We start from the raw sequence: 16,124 nt of genomic DNA on the forward strand, positions 1-16,124 counted from the left end.
TCCCACGAAGTGTGCTTTCGGAGTAGGATCTGGAAAATTCTTGGGATTGATGGTCTCAAAGAGGGGAATTGAGGCTAACCCCGATAAAATAAAGGCAATCCTGGACATGGAACCCCCAAAAACTGTCAAGGATGTTCAGAAACTCACAGGTTGGGTTGCTGCGCTAGGACGATTCATCTCCAAGTCAGGAGACAAGTGCTTGTCATTCTTCAAGTCATTAAAGAACATTAAAGACTTTGTATGGAGTGAGGAAAATCAGAAGGCATTTGAAGAGTTAAAGAAGTATATGGGCCAGGCCCCGTTGTTGGCCAAGCCAGTTCTGAGTGAAGTTTTATTCTTGTACTTGGCTGTTTCAGAAAGCGCCTTGAGCGCGGTGTTGGTTAAGGAGGAACTGAAAGTCCAGAAACCCGTGTACTATGTCAGCAAAATTTGCATGGTGCTGAGTTGAATTATTCAGCCATTGAGAAATTCGCTTTAGCCTTGATAATGGCTTCAAGAAAGCTGCGTCCTTATTTTCAAGCTTACCAAATTGAAGTGCTAACCAATCAGCCACTGAGAAATATCATTCACAGTCCCAAGGCAAGTGGGAGACTGATTAAGTGGGCAATAGAGTTGGGAGAGTTCGATCTCAAGTATAAGCCACGTACGGCCATAAAAGCCCAGGCACTAGCTGACTTCGTGGTGGAATGTACCATACCCAACCAAGAAGTCGGGGGGCAGGAAGATACCATACCTCAAGACAAGGGAGTCGACAACGGGGACAAGGAGAAAGAATATTGGGTTCTCTATTTTGATGGAGCATCAAAAACAAATTCCAGTGGAGCAGGGTTGGTTTTGCAAAGCCCTGATGGATTCTTAATTGAGTATGCCATGAAGCTAGACTTCCCAACCACAAACAATGAGGCAGAGTATGAAGCCCTGATTGCTGGCCTTGGTCTAGCTGGGACACTTAGAGTCAAAAACTTAAAGGTCCGTGGAGACTCGAAGCTGATCATATCCCAGGTAAAGGGAGAATTTGAGGCAAGAGATGATACGATGGCTAAGTATGTTCGCCTAGTAAGGGCTGTGATGACCCAATTTAATGAATGCCATGTTGAACACATTCCAAGGGAAGAAAATGCTAAAGCAGATGCGCTATCAAAGTTTGCTTCATCTGAGATTGAAGAAAGTTCAGGGAGTGTGTACTTCCGTGTTTTGAAGACACGAAGCATAGATGTTAAGCTTGTGGCTCCCGTAGGCTTGGGGACGTCATGGATTGATCCCATCAAGGCTCACATTCAGACCGGTTGGTTGCCAAATGATGCAACTGAAGCACGGAAGTTAACTGTTCGGGCACTAAGGTACTCTTTGATAGATGGGATTCTTTACAAAAGATCTTTCGTGGTTCCCTACTTGAGGTGTCTCAGGCCCGATGAGGCACGCTTGGCTCTTGAAGAAGTGCATGAAGGTATTTGTGGACAACACTTGGGGGGCAGGGCCTTGGCTCATAAGATAACCCGTTTAGGCTTCTATTGGCCAGAAATGATGGCTGATGCCAAAGAATATGTAAAGAAGTGTGATCGCTGTCAGAAACATGCACCAGTGGCCAGACAACCCCCCGAGATGCTGACCTCTATCAACTCACCTATTCCCTTTGCTATGTGGGGGATGGATATTCTAGGGCCTTTTCCTATGGCCACAGCACAAAGGAAGTTTCTGATTGTAGCCATTGATTATTTCACTAAGTGGATTGAAGCCAAGCCCTTGGTCAAAATCACAACTAAACAGGTTGCACAATTCCTGTGGGAAAACATTATGTGCCGATATGGAATTCCCCGTATCCTCGTCACTGACAATGGGACACAATTCAACAACGAGGAATTCAAGAAGTATTGCGAAGAAAATGAAATTGAGTTACGGTTCACCTCTGTGGCTCACCCGCAAGCCAATGGGCAAGCGGAGGTAGCAAATCGGATAATCCTGGATGGACTAAAGAAGAGAATCGAAAAGTCAAGAAATAATTGGGTGGATGAGATACTTCCCATATTATGGGCCTATAGGACTACCTGTAGAGTCACGACAAATGCAACTCCTTTCATGTTGGCATATGGGGCAGAAGCAGTAGTTCCCGTGGAGATATCACATTCCTCTCCAAGGATTCAGGCTTTTGATGAAAAAGAAAATGAGGAAGGGCAGAAGTTAGCCCCAGATTTAATCGATGAAGTGCGAGATAAAGCACACGCAAAGATAGTAGAATATCAGAAAAAGGCTTCATTCTACTACAACCTAAGGGTTAAAGAGAGGTTTTTCAAACAAGGTGACCTAGTCTTGAGAAAAATAGAGGCTTCTGGTGTCGGACAGAAAGGAAAGCTTGCCCCAAATTGGGAAGGGCCGTATAGAGTCAAGAGCGTTCAGGGTAGAGGAACCTACAAGCTGGAGACTATGGATGGTTTTGAAGTCCCGAGAACCTGGCACGCACAAAACCTGAAGGTTTACTACGTGTAAGATGGTCGAAGTACGATTCTCACTTGTCATTATGACAAGTAGGTTTAAAAGCACCTTGAAGCTTTGTTTGCATAGTATTTTTCTTTTTTAGCTATTATAGATCAGGGTCGAACCCATATTATGTAAGGTTTTGGAAAACCAGACTTGAAATTGAAGAGTTCGAAATTATTTCAACCTATGGATGTTTGAGTTGTGATAATATTTGTGTGGCCCATTAAGCCAAGTTTGAATATTAAAGTATCGGAAAAATGAAGGAGAGAATGCAAATAAGGAAAGTAGCATAGCCCCGCAGGGTAATAAGTTTTAATACAAACAAAAGTCCAGACATAAATTAAGGATAAAATTACAAAATAGAAAAACTACTCCTCCATGCGGGAGCCTTCATTCTCTTTCTCCTTATCAGCGCCTTCAGCGTCCTTCGCAGGAGAAGCGGGAGGAGAAGCAGTGTTAGGATCCAAGATGCGATCATCTGGCTGAGGAGAGTCGAAGAGGGCGTCTATGCTGTCCTCTGACTCAGCCTGCTCAGGACTTATAAAGTCCTTAGGGTCGACTAAGCCCGGGTACTTCTCAGAAACAGCCTTCACGGCCGCATCCCATCCCTGAGTGAACTGTAGGGAATAAAGACCCTCATCATGAATCTCCATGAGATTCCTAAACTTGTCAGAATCCATGTAGTCATCAATGAGCTTATCCTTATCACTCCTAAGTTTCACCAGCTCGGAATGAGCCTTAGCCAGCTCCTCTTTCTTCGTGTCCAGCTTCTTCTCCAGGACCTTGGCTCTCTCCTCCCACTTCTTCATCTCCTTTTCAAAAACATCAGAGTTACCCTTCCAAGATCTAGCCTGATGTAGGGCCGCCTGGAAATAGGTATTACTCTGCAAAGAAATATGTATGAGTTGGCGCAAATTTATTGGGATACAAGAAAAGTTGAAATTCACAAAAGGAAGAGAAGAAAAAAGAAAATTACCGCAGCTTGGTCTTGAGAGCCCAGAAGCTCAATAGTCTCGACATCACTCCCCGTAACAATGTCAGTGAAATCATGGGGAGTGATGGAATGGTACGACCAATCCTTGGCATGTTTGGTGGATCCAACCACCGTATCGCTCCTCCTGAAGCCCCAGTTAGGCCTGAAGGAATGTGCCTTAAGTGGAGGATCCACATCGTCCCCCAGCTCGACCACCGGGACGTGGGGCTTAAGGAAAGTAGGACCGTCAGGTTTGCTCCTGGGATCCCTGTTTAACTTGGCCCTCTTCTGGCGGCTAGATTCCCCCTCCTTAGGCCTATTGACGTTATTAATAGCCTCACAAGCTGAAAGGAAAAGCAGAAGGAATATTAAAATCCAGAAAAAAGAAAAAGTACGGTTAAAGAGAAGGAAAAATAATTTCGCAGGTATAAGTTTACCCTTATCACTGGCCTGGGAGAGACCAACTTTCTTCAAGGAAAACTCCTCTAAAAGGGTCCAGGTGTCTGTTTTCCCATCGTCTGAAATTAAGGCTTGGTAGGCCACCTCCTCCTCATCAGTTAATCTGATGCTACCAGGACTACCATCTGATACTTTGCAAAATGGCCTACGGAAGAGTGTGGCCCAATCACCCCCAGCCCAGGTCAGCCTAACAAACTCATCCCTCCATTTAGGGTTGTTCTCGACTATAGAGTTACTATCAAAGATATGGGGAATTTTGGGCCGTTGGCGAATTAAAACCCAGCCCGGCTGACTCATGGAACTATTATAGAATTGGAAAACTTTCCTAAAGACTGCTACGGAAAGAGGAAAGCTATTCCTGAGACAAAGGACCATAAAACAGATAATGTTCCTCCAGGCGTTAGGAGGGAGTTGACAAGGGTTGATTCGTACATCGGCTAGTAAACGAGGAATAAATTCGTGAAATGGGAACCTAAGACCTGCGGTCAGGGCTCCTCGATAAATGAACAGGGTATCCCCCTCCCAATTACAAGTCCTATCCCCAGGGGCGGCTGGAGTGATCCTAAGGTGGGGTGGAAGTCTGTACAGGGTATTTATAGACTCTATCCTACCATCTAACTCATGAAAAGTGTTACCATGATTATACGAATCTAACTCAGACAGAGAAGGATATTCATCACCTCTCGAGTTAATTATATCAATGAGGGAAGTATATGGAGATTGAATTTGGATGTTTGTACCTCTCTTAGAGACATTCATCTTCTGCAAACGAGCTAGGTCACGGTCCGCCATTAATATGCTTCGGTTGAAGGCTTGAAACCCAGAAATACTTGAGAATGGAGGAGCTGCGGTGGCTTTGGTCGCCGGAAATCGCCTTCAAAAGGGAGAACTTTAGAGAAAAATGTGAGATGAAATGAGAAGTGGGAAGTGAAGTGAGGATTCTCACTCCACACTACACTTATATAGGCGAAAAGCTCGGAATACGAGGCGTTTTTAGGCCCATTTAGCCAGGCCCAACCTAAAGGCCCATCTACAAGAAGTATCAGGAACAATCTAGAAGCTCCTGTGGAATTTAAAAAGTCAAAAATCGACCAGAACCTTAATATGGTTCGATTAGAGTCCTGATCGATATCTCATTCGAACAGGAGGGAAGAAATCTCCTAAGATCGATCAGAGTCCTGATCGACAGAGAAGAGAGTCCTGATTGATATGCTATTCGAACAGGAGGGAAGAAATCCCCTAAGATCGATCAGAGTCCTGATCGATACAGAAGAGAGTCTTGATCGATATCTTATTCGAACAGGAGGGAAGAAATCCCCTAAGATCGATCAGAGTCCTGATCGACGGAAAACAGAGTCCTGATCGATATTCCATTCGATCAGAATGGTCGAGAGCCATTTAATTCGTTCAGAGTCCTGATCGAAATCGATCAGGAGTCCTGGTCGATTAAGCCCGTGTAGCAATCGACTAGGGTGTCACTTTGAAGGCCAATTCGGTCAGAATCCTGATCGAAATCGATCAGGAATCCTGTCGACCAGAGTGTAAGATCCTGAGCTAATTCGATCAGGATCCTGATCGATTTTGGCTGAATCCTGATCGATTTTGAATGCATTCTGATCGATTTTAAGCCAGAAATTAGGGAAAATCCAGAAAAATTAGGGAAAAAATCCAGAAATTAAGGATAAATCCCAGAAAATTAAGGAAAAATCCCAGAAAATTAGGGAAAATCCCAGAAATTAGGGAAAAAATCCAGAAATTAAGGAAAAATCCCAGAAATTAGGGAAAAAATCCAGAAATTAAGGATAAATCCCAGAAATTAAGGGAAAAATCCAGAAATTAAGGGAAAAATCCAGAAATTAAGGATAAATCCCAGAAAAATAAGGAAAAATCCCAGAAAAATTAGGGAAAATTCCAGAAATTAGGGAAAAATCCCGGAAATAAGGGAAAAATTCCTGGAAATCAAAATAATTCCTAAATAAAAGGAAAAATTCGTTGTAAACGTGTAGGTCGCTCCACACTTTACCCAAGAACGAAACCCTGTAAGGGCATGAATAGACTTAACTTCTGCGAAACATAGTCAATGTTTCCCAAAAGTTGGGGGGCAAATGATAGGGATAAATAAATCCTGATAATGGGCTGCTAGACCCAATAAGAAGATGTTTGATATTCAGACCAGAAAGGTTAAGCTTGATGGACCAGATCAGGTCTGGTCGAATAAAAATGGCCCAAAAGCCCTGATTATTAATTAATTTCGTAATTAATTAATAAGGGAAAAATCAGCTGTTGAGAAGAGTCCTGATAAGGATATAAATCCTTATAGATAAGCGTCAAGGGGACCTAAAAGGATAAGGAATCAGTTTCCTACTATCTAGGACTCCAAAGTCCATTCTAATTATGAGACTTGCCCACCAAGTCTCCTATACCAAGTCCAATTCAAGGACCACCAACATCTATATAAGGGGTCTCACCCCACAAATCAGAACTACGTTTTTTGGCTTGATTCTCTAATTCACAGAGATACGTAGGCATCTCGTAAAGGCAGATTGAGTCACGAAACACGAGAGCAGCCATTAAAGGCCTTGAGCTCCCGAATCTTAGTATTAAATACAGCAAGTAATAACCTTGATTTCTTATCTATAACAATTGGGATCAACACCTTGGGTATAAGAGGATCCCGAGGCTTGATCCGCTTCTTTACCACTCGAGTCCTGATGGGTTTCATATTCCTTCTTAACTGAAATAATAAGGTGAATAACAACAAAAAGGGGTGAGCCAAAAATTGCTCAACAAGTCCACAAAATATAAACAGTGTTAAAGCATTTTAAATGAATCCGTAATCCCGGGTATATCTGCAAAGATATAACCCTCACGAGAATAGAAAGAAGGCCATTACTGGCGAGTACAAATGAACTAAACTGGACACAGGTTCACATCTATATTCTGCTGATCAGTCAGAATATAATGCAGATCTATATCTCACTATATAGATTTAGTCAGGTACCCAGGCACTACGGCCCATGTCGAGGCACCAGTCATCCCGGTCCTCAGGATTAAGACACACTCAATCCCAAAAATATCATTATCCAGTCCATCGCTTAGCAACCGGAACAATCAGTATGCTTTGATGTATTCTAAACACCAGAATATATCAATCTCAATGTATCATCAATGGAATATGAATCAAGAATCCAAAAAAATGGAGAAATCAAGAATCGAAATGAAATATGAACAAAGGAATAACAAGTGTGTATTAGTGATTAAGAACAAGAATCAAAAGAGTGCAAATGTGATAAGCATTTGAAGAAATATCACTATTCTGAAAATAGAATAGGGGAAAAAAAACTTGCCTTCTGTGCGATTCACTGCAATTAGATCACTTTTGTCTATCACCTTGGACTAATATCGACTCAACTTGCCTGGCTGGCTTAGCTTCTGTTAGCAAAACAGACTGGTTAAGTCACTTCGTACTTCAATTGCATCTTGAATCGACTTCACACCGTTCCTAACATCTACCCATGCGCTTATGACCGACTCATGTATTACTTATTAGCAATTAAGACTCAATTAACCACGTAATACACATAAGCACATAATCATTTTTATAGTTAAAATAATTTTTAGAACCAAAATTGACTCGCTGATTGCTCAACTGATCGTTATTTGACCCGTTTCCCATTTTTCCGGAATTTTTCGGACTCGTCTCGGTACACATTTCGACTGATAATCAAACAAGTAACAAAATGTGAGGTCCCAATGTGTTTGTAGAAGGGGGGGTTGAATACAAACAGTACCGAATAATCGAATTAAATGCGGAATAAAAAATATGAAACAAAATTTAAGTTAAATAAAAATATTATTAAACATGAAAGGTGTTACAACAACTGTATCGATTACAAGGAATTAATCTCAAATTAATTATCACAAATCTAGAATAAATTCGACATGAACTTTTTCTATTTTTGCAATAAAAAGATTCAAATGCTAAACGCAATTTGAGATTAAGTTCTAGGAATTTTGATCCGCTAGATAGTTACACAAGAACAAGATAAAGATTTCTAGTGGTTTGGATTTAACTTAACAAACTAAAAATTATGTCTTAAAATTAGCAGAGAAGATGAAATATTTGTTCTGCTTCTTTTTCTTCTTGTTCTCGGGTTCTGTTGTGTTGTGTCTGTTGTTGAATGGCTGCTTCTGTCTTTTTAATCAATCAACAGAATGGAATGAACTGGAATTACAATCCTGAGCTCAGCAAGACAATCCCAACAGCTAGCAAGACTTTCGGTAGGACTATCAAATGAACTAGCAAGACTATCAGAATGAACTAGCAAAACTATCCTCCTCCCAGTGTAACTTTCGGCAAGACAATTATTTGTACTAGCATGACTTTCGGTATGACTATCAATTGTCATACCGATTGTCATATTAGTACAATCAGATTGTCTTGTTGAATTTAAATAGGTTTTAATCCAATTTAAATTCTAAAAATCCTTAATATTAATTCTGAATTAATTAATTAATCAATCAATTAATTCAATTAATCAATAAATTAATCTTTGCAGATATAATTTATTTTCTTAATTAAATTATATGACTTAATTAATTAATAGAGAATTAATACTAATCTTGAGCAGCAACCATTCTTCTGAAAATCTTCTGAAAATCATTGTCAATTATGAATCAATTCCACCACTTCAATGTTGACACTCGATGTACTGTCTGGTTCATGAGTGACTAACTTCCGTGACGTTTCTTCAAGCCTTGACCTTGATACTCTTGATTTTCTTCAGACTAAATCCTTATAATTCTTTGATACCTTGACGAAATCTCTGTCACTTGATTAAATCCACAACCTTGATTTATATCACTGAGGCTTGATCAATTTCTTGAACTTCTTACAGTGAATAAATTCCTCAAGTCTGTAGATGAACCTTGTTTCTGAATCCTTTGACAGATATTACTTTGCGAGATCTCTTTGACGGTAGATCCACTATTTACTTATTACATTCTTATTTGAGTTAAGTTAAATCCTCGAATATACAAATAGGCTATGAAATATGCCTTACACAAAATCAACTAATTTTTAGAAGAAATTAAGCTTTGATATTATTTTTAATGAAAAGAATTCATTTTTCTGAGTCAACAGGCTTTCGTTTTACTCGAATCGGACCAACGGTCTAATTATTATCAATTAAACACTGATAATTCCATTTATTATTCACTATAAATAATTATTACTAATTTTTAAAACTCAAAAATAATTTTTATATCATTATTTAAGAAAAATCAGAATTAAAAATGATTTTTCTATAATATTTGGAATTTAAATGAATTTATTATGATTTATTGAAAATTATTTGATTAATTATCAAATTAATTAATCATTTTTAAATAATTAATAAATAGTTAATAAATAATAAATAATTAAGAAAATAATTCAATCTGATTTTTAGAAAATAATTCAGAATTATTTATAATATAAATTAATTAATTAAACAATTAATTAATCAATTTATAAAATAAATAAATCTGATTTTTAAAATTAGTAAAAATAAAATAAAATTAAAAATCCAGAAACAGATGTCAGAAATCAAACATCTGACAATTCAGATCAAAACCGGGTAATCTGAACGGGTCAAACGGGTTGGATTCCGGGTCACCAAGAACACGCCGGAATTTTTCCAGATTCCGGTGAGTTCCCGGAGTCCGACCAAGCTCCGATCAGCCCCAAATCAACACTGTTTGGTGCTGTTTTTGAGTGCTTTTCATTCCAAATCAACACAGCAATCCAACCACGGCCAAAACATCACTGAATAACCCCTGAATCAACTTCTCCGGCGAAATCGACATAAACTCCGACCAAAAATCGAATTTGCAGAATTGTACATGAAATTGATTGTTTAATAGTGCAAATCAAAGCTGAGAACATATACAATCATAACCCTAACCTTTCAGGAACCACAGATCACAGAAATCATCGAGTTGTATTTTGAAAATCTGACATAAACCCTAGAAATCGTGAATCACTATACAAACATCGTGTGTTCAATTAAACACCATGAATCGACTGTAAATCATCTAACAAAACTATATCAATCATCAAAACATCAAAATAACCCTAGAATCAAAAAGTCCTAATTCGAGCATAAACCCTAGAAATCGAAAATCAAAATCAAGGCATTAAAATATGAAATTGATGCAAGAAACGGAAAGAACGGATCAAAACCTTCGATTTGAGTACTTGAATCACATGATTTGATGCTGTAATCAGTGAGAAATCACGGCTTGATTCTTCAACCCGACTCGGTTCTTCCCGACCCGATTTCAGAGAATTTTGTGTATTTTTGCAGATTTTAATGATTTATTAATTATAATTAAATAATAATTAGGCTATTTATAGTAATAAAAATAATACTCCTAAATAAAATTAAGGGGCTAATTATACATTTAATAAAAATATTTGGCCCTTATTTTTATAATTTTTGAGTATTAAAATTTAATTTATAATTATTTTATATATGCAATATATATGTCAAAATTTCCCAAAAATTGTGAATATTGCAAAAATGTAAAGAAATAATATAAATGAAAGTCCTATAATTTTATAAAAATAAAAATGTGATTTTTGTGGGGTTTTTAACACCCAATGGGGCTCGGAAAAGTCATTTTTCGTAAAACGAAAAAATTTATAAAATATCTAGATGTTCAGAATAATGCGATTGTAAAAGCCGTTTGATGAAAAATAAGGCCCATTATTTTATTTGAAATACTGGCTTTAAAATCATTGTTTAGGTCGTAAAACGTTTGAAGTGAAAGCGATGAATGCCAAATAAAATACCTGAAAAATACCTTAAAAATACAAAAATGACACAAAATGCACATAACACATAACAGTTAGATTTCACCAGATAATCACAAGTAAATGACATATTAATACACATATTTTATTATAAATATGATAGAATATAACGTAAATTTCCCGGTCGTTACAGTTCAAATCTTCTGGCTTTCTTTTCATCAGTGTCAACCTGATCCGGCACAAACCTCGCTAACTTAGTAAACTTAGCTTCATACTCGGCGACAGTAAGATCTCCCTAGGTCAAGTTCAAGAATTTGATCTCCATTTGGTTCTTCACGTACCTCGGGAAATACTTCTCCAGGAACAGCTCTATAAACCTTTCCCAAGTTATAAACTCACCTCCTTCCAATGCTCGCGTGGATTCCCACCAATAGTTCGCCTCGCCCTTCAGAAAGTAGCTTGCAAACTTGGTCTTCTATTCGGTTCCTGCTCTGACTAATTCAAAAGCCTTTTCCATCTCCTTGAGCCATGCATTGGCTTCCACGGGATCAACACTTCCCTTGAACTCAGGTGGCTTCACAGCTTGAAACTGCTTAAAAGTCACGGCAGGTGCTGCTGCTGCTTGCTGCTGCTGCTGCTGTTGCTGCTGCGTAAGATGTAACATATGTTGTTGCATCAGTCCCAACATCTGGATAATCGCTGGATTCGTACGGCTCTCGGTACTAGGGGTGGCAATTTCGGGTTTTGGGTCGGGTTCGTGTCGGGTTGGATGTACCTGATTTTTTTTTAGCCTGACCCGAACCCGACCCGACCCGAAACAGGTTCAAAAATTATGACACGAACCCGACCTGGTAGGTACCCGAGTAACCCGAAATTGACCTGTTTGACCCGAAATAACCCAAAAAATAGAAAAAATTAAAATAAATAATTTACATCATTTCAAAACTAAAATGTTATGCCAAATTAATATAAAAAATAGAAATATAATAAAACACAATTTTATAAATGATTTATAAAATATAACCTACCATTTATATACATATATAATATATATATTTATTATTTAAATAAACAGATCGGGTTCGGGTATTTCGGGTCAACCCGAAAATGACCCGATTTTTTCGGGTAAATTTTTACTCAACCCGAACCCGACCCGAAAGTCAAAATCCTCAACCCTAATTCATACTTTTGTGTGTTGGGTTCGTATCGGGTTTCGGGTCGTGTCTGATTTTGCCACCCCTACTCGGTACAATCCTCTCCTCAATTATTCCTCCTCTTTGGTGCCATTATTCTGGTAAGAAAACAAGCAACATATATAATAATCTCTCAAGCATTGTGTCAAATATGTAGCAATTCCTTAGCATATTAAAATTCTCAAGCATTATCTCTTCTCAAAATATCATAAAATTGCTACCATATTAACACAAGTGACATGATTATCACATAATTCTGCTTATTATCTCGAGAATAATAACACAAAGAAAATGGACAAAGAATTATCCTAACCTTTTAAACCCTTCCTCAAAATCTCAAATACACCAACAAACAGTGGATAGGGTTGCAACACAACCTTCCAACCTCTTTCATCACTTCTTACCATCCTCAAAACCAACAAAATAGCAAAGCAATGGTATAAAAGCTAAGAGCTAAACACAAAACAGGAAACCACAACAACTTAACTATAACCCAGCCCAATAACCTAAATTTAACCCTATAAGTGCTAAATCACACGCGCCTATCTTATGTGATCTTCCTATGACTCACCTATGACAATCCTAAGCCTGTTTCAGTGACCATAACATGTGGCTCTGATACCAACCCGTGACGCCCTCTAAACCCGGGGTCTAGATTTGGGGGTCACTAGCCAATAAACCATAATAAAATAATCACCGCAGAATAATATAATAAATATGACCCCTTGCATGCAACTGGATTGATTACAGGTTATAGTATGAAACAGACACTAATGCAAACCAACCTTTATTACAAACCATAAGTCTAATTACTTTTACAGATTATTCAAATTTTATTACAAACCTCTAGACTTATTCAAGCGTCCCAAAACAGTCTACCTGGAAAACACACCCAACTATCTACAAGCACTCAACTTCTGATCAAACCTGGAACTCAAGCCTGCTCTAGCTTAGCTGAAAGATTAGATTGATAAACAAGTATGAGCAAAAGAAATGCTCAGCAAGCAGTATAAAGTGTGCTTGAAATGATAAACCATATTTTGGTAATAATTGAACAACAGGATAAAATCAGTGATATTTGTTCAATTATAAAAGCTTCACAAGCTAACAACAATAAACGATAATTTTTAGTTTAAAATCTAATTCCGACGGACGTACTATAATATGCTGATCAGCCCGTGTGAGAGCACAAGGTCATGATACATAGAAACATGTCCCAAAACACGAGTACTCAAATAAAAAGGCAATATATTTGCCCGTGGCACAAATTGTGTCATAATATTTCATATAACACATGGAAATAGCCCTCCGCTGGACCGTTCGTCCCGGTCACTTACGCATTCACCCAATCCATAAAACATTTTGATCAAAGGAGCTGAATCAAATGACATCCTTAACAATATAAATCCCCATTTCTCATGGTCCAGAGCTATCTCAACAATCGATGGTGAAATAACTAGAACAATTAGTTATTCGCTAATCTCAATTTAATGTTCCACTGTATAGAGTAATTTATAGCGAAATATAAAATGTTTAACTATTCTGAACTTAGAATAGTATGGAAATTGAAAGAATAAAGTTCAGAGTCAATATCACTTGAATGATACGTGAAGATATAAATACTTGCATAAACGTCACTTGAACAATAAGTGAAGTTAGGGGTACTTTCCTGGTATGCTCAATAACCTCTTACTATAACTCTGTTTATAGTTGTTGGCTACTATCTCCGTCTAACACTTGACTGCACTTCTTGCTACTCGATTCTAAAAACAAAAGGACAATCTTAACTGACAGAACCAAACTCAATTGACGTAACTATACGTCTTGACATCTACCCGATCGTTTATAACTAATCATGGAATTTTAAAACTGTAAACAGATAGCATGCATATCAAGTAACACGTAATCATGTCATTTATATATCACGTAATCACATATTTCATGTAACACATAAGTCAGGTTGTCAAAATATAGGTTTCAGTACGTTCAGAATTAAAATCAGGTCAATAATAGTGTTTACCGATCAGATACTGACTCAAAAGGATTAACAAATCAAATGACATTACAATACAAAAGAAATTAAGTCTCAAAAGTATTTTTATTGAAAGCGTAGTATTATTCTGAGTCTGTACGCGTTCGTTTCATATTTAACGGACGAACGGTTTAATTATTATGAATAAAATAAGAAATAAATAGAATTAAATCAATTAATAATATTATTAATTGACTTTTAAATACTAAAATATAATTTTTAAAAGTCTAAAAATAATTTTTAGGAATTATTCGAATTAATTATAAATAATTTATATTTATTTAACTATTTATAAATAAAATTAATTGATTAAATGAATTAATCAATTAATTAAACTCATAAATAATTAACTAAAATAAAATACAAATAATTAAATCAAATTGAGTTTTGAAAATAATAAAATAAAATAATTTTAGGAATTAAAAATAATTAAGTAAATAATTTTTTTAGAATTTAAAAATATAAGTAAATGATTTTTTAAAAATAAAATAAATGATTTTTGGAAATAAGAAAACAATTTTAAAATAAAATTTAAAAGAAAAGACAGAAACAGGTTTTCAATTTGGGTTTTGGGAAATAACAGATCAAAAGCGGGTCGGATAAAAAAAATGGGTCTCCAGGAAACCGGCCGGGTCACCAAGAACAACCCGCCGGATTTCTGGAAAACCCATAAACCGGCGAGGATTTTCGGTGGCCGCGGCGGAAGTCCGACAAAGCCCAGAACAGATCCATGCGCCTATTTTTCGTCCCAAACACAACCAACATCGATTCAGAAGTCCAGATAACAACGTGATAATCACGATTAACGCCGGAATCAAAAGCTCCGTTCAAAAACGAAGAACGAGCGGTGATTTTTCGGCGAAAATCTAATACGCACAAAAGACACACCAAATTCAATCATAGTGGTACAAAATTGAAGGTAATGATATATACAATCTACCCACATTTATAGTTTTTACAGATAATTAAAAACAAAGTCAAAAAATCCAACAATCAATTAAGAACATGGCGGCGATAACATTTTTTCCGACGAGCACGAATCTGAATACTAAAATCATATATTTATATGCTAATCGACTATAAACAAGGCCGTGAATCTATTGGAATCATCAAAATCAACTAACAATCAATCAATAATCCAGAAAATTCATAAATCAAATCGAACTACATAAACTTCGATTTTACAAATTACTCAGTTTTAAATCGAAATAGTTATACCGAAAGATCGGCCGTGAATCAAGCTTCAATTTGACTACTCGAGTGTCCTATTTGGTTTGCTAAATCGATTAAAATCAGGGATTGAAGTTGAAGAAAGAGATTTCACCCCCAAAGTTGTTCTTGAGAAATTCTGAATTTTCTGAAATTTTAATAAATAAAATGAATAAAAAAAATCAGTTTCTACTATTTATATTATCTGAAAATCAATACTCTAAAATCATTTAAGGGTGTTTTTATCCCCTAATTATCATAATTAGGGCCAAAAATAATAATTAAGGGGAATAATTTTAAAAACAATAAAATACAATATTAATGTCAAAATTCCCCAAAAATTGCGAATAATACGAAAATACATAAATCCTGGGTATTTGAAATATGAATAATTTTATAAAAATAAAAACATAGATTTTGTGGGGTTTAATGTCCCGGTGGGGTCCCAGTCCGCTCGTTTTCGAAAACAAAAACGATACTTGAATCAACAGAAAATTCCAAAAACACGTGAAATAAAATCAAATGCACATACATCGAGATAAACATGTATCTTGATAAAGATTTAATTAAATATGAGTCCAAATTGCAGATCGATTCATATATTTGCAGTTTTAACACATATTAATCAATCGAAATTTTTTTTGGCCCGGACAGAAACACAAATAGCATTTTAAAACACGTAATATCATGGCAGTAAACATTTTAACTTATATAAACACATAATATTTTTTTATTTATCATAAAATATTCACGAAATATTTCCGGATATTACATCAGCTCCAATCTTGGTTCTCAATTTCTCTTTCTTATTTCTACACTCGATTTGCGCATCGTGTTTTGCTAACAAATCCATTCCGAGAATAATGTCAGATTCTCTTAACTTAAACAGAATTAAGTCAGCAGAAAAGTGCCGACCTTCTATAACGATATTGCAATTGAAATAAATTCTATCGACAATAACTCTTTCCTGATTTGCTACTTCTATAA

This window comes from Apium graveolens, chromosome 11 (genome assembly GCF_009905375.1).
Source record: "Apium graveolens cultivar Ventura chromosome 11, ASM990537v1, whole genome shotgun sequence".
NCBI lineage: Eukaryota > Viridiplantae > Streptophyta > Magnoliopsida > Apiales > Apiaceae > Apium > Apium graveolens.